Source organism: Schistocerca gregaria, unplaced genomic scaffold (genome assembly GCF_023897955.1).
Source record: "Schistocerca gregaria isolate iqSchGreg1 unplaced genomic scaffold, iqSchGreg1.2 ptg001048l, whole genome shotgun sequence".
Lineage (NCBI taxonomy): Eukaryota > Metazoa > Arthropoda > Insecta > Orthoptera > Acrididae > Schistocerca > Schistocerca gregaria.
This window is the reverse complement of record NW_026062394.1, coordinates 112,501-120,000: the sequence shown is the minus strand read 5'-3', so window position 1 is coordinate 120,000 and position 7,500 is coordinate 112,501. Positions and strand designations below refer to the sequence as shown.

General features: G+C 54.9%; 3 non-coding genes across 3 annotated transcripts in view; all 3 read right to left on the bottom strand.

Moving 5' to 3' along the window:
• Window positions 1-1,501, bottom strand: part of LOC126327408 (large subunit ribosomal RNA) — a 4,222-nt gene extending 2,721 nt beyond the window's left edge. The window contains exon 1 of the ribosomal RNA XR_007561230.1: window positions 1-1,501. This exon is cut by the window's left edge and continues 2,721 nt beyond it. This is a non-coding gene — a ribosomal RNA (large subunit ribosomal RNA).
• Window positions 1,502-1,689: 188 nt separating this feature from the next.
• LOC126327418 (5.8S ribosomal RNA) lies at window positions 1,690-1,844 on the bottom strand. Its single transcript, XR_007561235.1, has one exon. It is a non-coding gene; the product is annotated as a 5.8S ribosomal RNA (ribosomal RNA).
• A 365-nt stretch (window positions 1,845-2,209) lies between these two features.
• Window positions 2,210-4,102, bottom strand: LOC126327456 (small subunit ribosomal RNA). The gene has a single exon (XR_007561272.1). It is a non-coding gene; the product is annotated as a small subunit ribosomal RNA (ribosomal RNA).
• Between the last annotated feature and the right edge of the window lie 3,398 nt (window positions 4,103-7,500).

The following is a 7,500-nucleotide window of genomic DNA, read 5'->3' as shown; positions in this document are numbered from 1 at the left end:
GTTTGGTTCATCCCACAGCGCCAGTTCTGCTTACCAAAAGTGGCCCACTTGGCACTCCGATCCGAGTCGTTTGCTCGCGGCTTCAGCATATCAAGCAAGCCGGAGATCTCACCCATTTAAAGTTTGAGAATAGGTTGAGGTCGTTTCGGCCCCAAGGCCTCTAATCATTCGCTTTACCGGATGAGACTCGTACGAGCACCAGCTATCCTGAGGGAAACTTCGGAGGGAACCAGCTACTAGATGGTTCGATTAGTCTTTCGCCCCTATACCCAGCTCCGACGATCGATTTGCACGTCAGAATCGCTACGGACCTCCATCAGGGTTTCCCCTGACTTCGTCCTGGCCAGGCATAGTTCACCATCTTTCGGGTCCCAACGTGTACGCTCTAGGTGCGCCTCACCTCGCAATGAGGACGAGACGCCCCGGGAGTGCGGAGGCCGCCGCCCCGTGAAGGGCGGGGAAGCCCCATCCTCCCTCGGCCCGCGCAAGGCGAGACCTTCACTTTCATTACGCCTTTAGGTTTCGTACAGCCCAATGACTCGCGCACATGTTAGACTCCTTGGTCCGTGTTTCAAGACGGGTCGTGAAATTGTCCAAAGCTGAAGCGCCGCTGACGGGAGCGATTATTCCGCCCGAGAGCATCCCGAGCCAACAGCGGCGCGGGTCCGGGGCCGGGCCAGGTAGGTCCGTCATCCGGGAAGAACCGCGCGCGCTTGCCGGGAGCCCGAGCGCCCAAAGGGGCGAATCGACTCCTCCAGATATACCGCCGAGCAGCCAGCCAGGACACCGGGGCTCTGCCCAACAGACGCGAACCGAGGCCCGCGGAAGGACAGGCTGCGCACCCGGGCCGTAGGCCGGCACCCAGCGGGTCGCGACGTCCTACTAGGGGAGAAGTGCGGCCCACCGCACACCGGAACGGCCCCACCCCGCGGCGAGTGGAAAGGCAACCGGACACGACCCCGCCGCGGATTGCTCCGCGCGGGCGGCCGGCCCCATCTGCCGAGGGCGGGGGCCAGTGGCCGGATGGGCGTGAATCTCACCCGTTCGACCTTTCGGACTTCTCACGTTAACACGCGATCTAGTGTACGTACTTTTGAACTCTCTCTTCAAAGTTCTTTTCAACTTTCCCTCACGGTACTTGTTCGCTATCGGTCTCGTGGTCATATTTAGTCTCAGATGGAGTTTACCACCCACTTGGAGCTGCACTCTCAAGCAACCCGACTCGAAGGAGAGGTCCCGCCGACGCTCGCACCGGCCGCTACGGGCCTGGCACCCTCTACGGGCCGTGGCCTCATTCAAGTTGGACTTGGGCTCGGCGCGAGGCGTCGGGGTAGTGGACCCTCCCAAACACCACATGCCACGACAGGCGGCAGCCTGCGGGGTTCGGTGCTGGACTCTTCCCTGTTCGCTCGCCGCTACTGGGGGAATCCTTGTTAGTTTCTTTTCCTCCGCTTAGTAATATGCTTAAATTCAGCGGGTAGTCTCGCCTGCTCTGAGGTCGTTGTACGAGGTGTCGCACGCCACACCGCCAGCCGGCTGTGCACGCTACCGAGAAAGTACCGGTATGCGAACCGCCAGGCGACGGGCGCGCATCGCACGTTTAAGGAGACGCGGCCGGCCACACAGGCGACCACGACACTCCCACGTCTCCGAAGCGGGACAAACGCCGCGCGCTTCAGTATACGTAGCCGACCCTCAGCCAGACGTGGCCCGGGAACGGAATCCATGGACCGCAATGTGCGTTCGAAACGTCGATGTTCATGTGTCCTGCAGTTCACATGTCGACGCGCAATTTGCTGCGTTCTTCATCGACCCACGAGCCGAGTGATCCACCGTCCTGGGTGATCTTTTCCTTTTCAGTCTCCCACTGTCTCTTTCAAGACAGTAGCATTTGCGGGACTGAGGCGTCTGACGGCCCCTGTTCCACTATTTTTTTTGTGTCCAACGGCCTCACAGCCGATGGGCGTCGTACGGCTCCACACCGGAGCGGACAGGCACTCGGGCGAACGTCATTCAAAACCGGCGCCAGGCGCCAGGTACCGCAGGCCAGCCGCTCCAGAGCTTCAGCGCTCGTACCACACAACAACAACAACACTTCCGCTAGTTTTGAGAGGCACGCGTGGTTCCGCACGCGGCGCACGGCCACTGCCGTACAGGTAGCGTGTTGCGCGACACGACACGCACATCGAAAGACATGCAGTCTAGTCGGTAATGATCCTTCCGCAGGTTCACCTACGGAAACCTTGTTACGACTTTTACTTCCTCTAAATGATCAAGTTTGGTCATCTTTCCGGTAGCATCGGCAACGACAGAGTCGATGCCGCGTACCAGTCCGAAGACCTCACTAAATCATTCAATCGGTAGTAGCGACGGGCGGTGTGTACAAAGGGCAGGGACGTAATCAACGCGAGCTTATGACTCGCGCTTACTGGGAATTCCTCGTTCATGGGGAACAATTGCAAGCCCCAATCCCTAGCACGAAGGAGGTTCAGCGGGTTACCCCGACCTTTCGGCCTAGGAAGACACGCTGATTCCTTCAGTGTAGCGCGCGTGCGGCCCAGAACATCTAAGGGCATCACAGACCTGTTATTGCTCAATCTCGTGCGGCTAGAAGCCGCCTGTCCCTCTAAGAAGAAAAGTAATCGCTGACAGCACGAAGGATGTCACGCGACTAGTTAGCAGGCTAGAGTCTCGTTCGTTATCGGAATTAACCAGACAAATCGCTCCACCAACTAAGAACGGCCATGCACCACCACCCACCGAATCAAGAAAGAGCTATCAATCTGTCAATCCTTCCGGTGTCCGGGCCTGGTGAGGTTTCCCGTGTTGAGTCAAATTAAGCCGCAGGCTCCACTCCTGGTGGTGCCCTTCCGTCAATTCCTTTAAGTTTCAGCTTTGCAACCATACTTCCCCCGGAACCCAAAAGCTTTGGTTTCCCGGAGGCTGCCCGCCGAGTCATCGGAGGAACTGCGGCGGATCGCTGGCTGGCATCGTTTATGGTTAGAACTAGGGCGGTATCTGATCGCCTTCGAACCTCTAACTTTCGTTCTTGATTAATGAAAACATACTTGGCAAATGCTTTCGCTTCTGTTCGTCTTGCGACGATCCAAGAATTTCACCTCTAACGTCGCAATACGAATGCCCCCGCCTGTCCCTATTAATCATTACCTCGGGTTCCGAAAACCAACAAAATAGAACCGAGGTCCTATTCCATTATTCCATGAACACAGTATTCAGGCGGGCTTGCCTGCTTTAAGCACTCTAATTTGTTCAAAGTAAACGTGCCGGCCCACCGAGACACTCAACAAAGAGCACCCTGGTAGGATTTAAACGGGGTCCGCCTCGGGACGCGAAAGCACCCCTTCGGCTCGCCCCACCGGCAGGACGTCCCACGATACATGCCAGTTAAACACCGACGGGCGGTGAACCAACAGCGTGGGACACAAATCCAACTACGAGCTTTTTAACCGCAACAACTTTAATATACGCTATTGGAGCTGGAATTACCGCGGCTGCTGGCACCAGACTTGCCCTCCAATAGATACTCGTTAAAGGATTTAAAGTGTACTCATTCCGATTACGGGGCCTCGGATGAGTCCCGTATCGTTATTTTTCGTCACTACCTCCCCGTGCCGGGAGTGGGTAATTTGCGCGCCTGCTGCCTTCCTTGGATGTGGTAGCCGTTTCTCAGGCTCCCTCTCCGGAATCGAACCCTGATTCCCCGTTACCCGTTACAACCATGGTAGGCGCAGAACCTACCATCGACAGTTGATAAGGCAGACATTTGAAAGATGCGTCGCCGGTACGAGGACCGTGCGATCAGCCCAAAGTTATTCAGAGTCACCAAGGCAAACGGACCAGACAAGCCAATCCGATTGGTTTTGATCTAATAAAAGCGTCCCTTCCATCTCTGGTCGGGACTCTGTTTGCATGTATTAGCTCTAGAATTACCACAGTTATCCAAGTAACGTGGGTACGATCTAAGGAACCATAACTGATTTATCTGTCTCGCGTGTGTTTCACCTTAATGCGGCTTGTACTGAGACATGCATGGCTTAATCTTTGAGACAAGCATATGACTACTGGCAGGATCAACCAGGGAGCTGCGTCAACTAGAGCTGAGCAGCCGGCCGCCCGGGAGTGTGTCCCGGGGGCCCGCGCGAACACGCAAGCGTCCGCTCAATTATTCTGCAAACAGGAGGAGGCCGAGCTCCCCTGCACGATACACCTCGAAACCCTCTCAGGTCCCGGCGGCGCGCAGCGCCGTCCTAGGTACTTGGTCGGTTTCGAGAGAGGCGCAATCGCCCGGAGTTAGGCGAGTAGACGGTTTTAGTGCGAACACCCTTGCTCCCAACTGAGCTTGCCGCTGCCGACAGAGGCCCGGGAGCGTGCTGTCGTGGCATTGCCGGCGGGAGACAACACGCGCCACCTATGGTGACCGGCAGCTCCAACGCCAGCGCCACACAAGGGCAAAGCCCCACTTGGGTGCAGAAGCGAACTCTCCCAGCACAGCGCACGCGCCAACACGTCCGCACAACTGCGATACAAACCACCTGCGAGAACCGCTGGGGCGACCGAGCAGCAGACGGCGTCGCGGCGCCGAGTGCCAGGCGGCGGCGCATCCTCAACGCACACAGTCCTCAATCAGACCAGCACACTGCAGATGTCCACCGCGCTTCGCACCGGGCTCGGCTGAACCAACTTTGGCCGCCAGGCGCCGCGTGCAGGGTGCGCCGCAGCGTAGCTGCGCCGCCTGCCGGGCCCGTCGGCTGGCGCTCCTGCCACTCGGCGCCCCCCACCAGCCGGCTGTTGCGCGTGCGCCCACGCAGCGCGCGGCCAACACGCCGGGCGGCCCCCCTTCACCGGCCGGGAACAGTCCCACCAAGCCACCGCCGCGTATCGCTTCATACCCACATGGGCCTAGTCACGTGTGTGGATGTGGCGGGTACCGCTGAAACAACCGGTTAATAGCTGTACCGATCGTCGCCATCACAGATTCACCTCCAGCGTGAACAACCGCTCAACAACGGATTTCCAGTTCATTTGCGTATCTTGGGCAGTAAACGTAGATGTCCACCTACATTTGCGAATTCAACAATTCTTGCATGCCAGGATGTCATGTGTCACGACACGCTACATCAGACCACATACACACTGCGACATGTGCAGAAGAGAACACGTGGAAGGTGGCCCGCGCAAGTATGCGATGTCCCTTCCGCGATCCACTGTCAACCGGCATCTGCGGCATGTCCCAGATATGGAACGCGGTCCACCAGGGTAGCACTTTGTGTGAGGCAATACGACAAAGTCGGAATACACGCGTCACTACATCAGACGGCTCACGCTGACCTGACCTGACCTGACCTGACCTGACTCACCGCACCACCACCCCCAGCGACCCAGGGTGACATACAATGCGTTCGTACGTTCCTCCCACACGCCTCTACGGCGTACCACAGTGCAACCTAGCTGTTATTGGGAGACGAGACAAGTAGCATCGAGCACAACATATGGAAATTGAGATTCGACACCGTTGGGCACAGCCAGCGTACAGTCACACGTATCACACTACTTCACTCTGTACGTAACTACCGATGATCGGTACAGCGTGTGGGTTACGCGTACGACATCAGCGGACAATGGACACAGACCATACCACGACGTACACTGAGGGCGTCGACATCTGAATGCAACTGAACAGCTGCGAGGCTCATTTAACACTCACACGCCAGACCGACCAGCTTGAGAGGACAGAGACACAAAGAGGGGGACAGAGGGGGGGGGGGCCGATATAGTCCTATTGCAGTACAATTGACAGTGGATAGCGGGAATATGTGGAAAGTAAGCAACACTCGCAAGACATCTACATGAGGATAACAACGACACCAGAGATTCCGAGCAGTGAACTATGTTAGGCAAAGGGACAACGTGGGTTAGGTTAAGGGACAACGTGGGTTAGGTTAAGGGACAACGTGGGTTAGGTTAAGGGACAACGTGGGTTAGGTTAAGGGACAACGTGGGTTAGGTTAAGGGACAACGTGGGTTAGGTTAAGGGACAACGTGGGTTAGGTTAAGGGACAACGTGGGTTAGGTTAAGGGACAACGTGGGTTAGGTTAAGGGACAACGTGGGTTAGGTTAAGGGACAACGTGGGTTAGGTTAAGGGACAACGTGGGTTAGGTTAAGGGACAACGTGGGTTAGGTTAAGGGACAACGTGGGTTAGGTTAAGGGACAACGTGGGTTAGGTTAAGGGACAACTTGAGTTAGGTTAAGGGACAACTTGAGTTAGGTTAAGGGACAACTTGAGTTAGGTTAAGGGACAACTTGAGTTAGGTTAAGGGACAACTTGAGTTAGGTTAAGGGACAACTTGAGTTAGGTTAAGGGACAACTTGAGTTAGGTTAAGGGACAACTTGAGTTAGGTTAAGGGACAACTTGAGTTAGGTTAAGGGACAACTTGAGTTAGGTTAAGGGACAACTTGAGTTAGGTTAAGGGACAACTTGAGTTAGGTTAAGGGACAACTTGAGTTAGGTTAAGGGACAACTTGAGTTAGGTTAAGGGACAACTTGAGTTAGGTTAAGGGACAACTTGAGTTAGGTTAAGGGACAACTTGAGTTAGGTTAAGGGACAACTTGAGTTAGGTTAAGGGACAACTTGAGTTAGGTTAAGGGACAAATTGAGTTAGGTTAAGGGACAAATTGAGTTAGGTTAAGCGATAATCTGGTACAGCCACAGTTAGGTTAAGCGATGATCTGGTACAGCCACAGTTAGGTTAAGCGATGATCTGGTACAGCCACAGTTAGGTTAAGCGATAATCTGGTACAGCCACAGTTAGGTTAAGCGATAATCTGGTACAGCCACAGTTAGGTTAAGCGATAATCTGGTACAGCCACAGTTAGGTTAAGCGATAATCTGGTACAGCCACAGTTAGGTTAAGCGATAATCTGGTACAGCCACAGTTAGGTTAAGCGATAATCTGGTACAGCCACAGTTAGGTTAAGCGATAATCTGGTACAGCCACAGTTAGGTTAAGCGATAATCTGGTACAGCCACAGTTAGGTTAAGCGATAATCTGGTACAGCCACAGTTAGGTTAAGCAATAAAGTTGGTTAAATTTGGTATTGTGGGAAAGGGGGGAAGAGAGAGAGAGGGGGGGGGGGTGGATAGTGGTGGCAGTACGCGGATGCCTGAGTCACCGTCAGATACGTCACGTCGGTTCGATGCTTGTAGCAAGAGGCTGGCGGGTCTGTGTCTCTCACTTCTGCAATTTTTCATGTGGTATAACACGAGGGCGGGGGGTGATATTTGGTGCCCCTCTGTGTAGGATGTGTGTTGGTTTATCTGAGCAATGGTAGTTGTCGGAGGAGTGGGGTATTGTGCTTTTATAGGTGGACCTACTGCTCTGGTTATCATAGTGTCGACGGTGCAATGTCGCAGAGAGGATGCACTCGACATTGTCGCATTCCAGATGTTTACGTATTGTGTGTCTCCGTTGCAGGC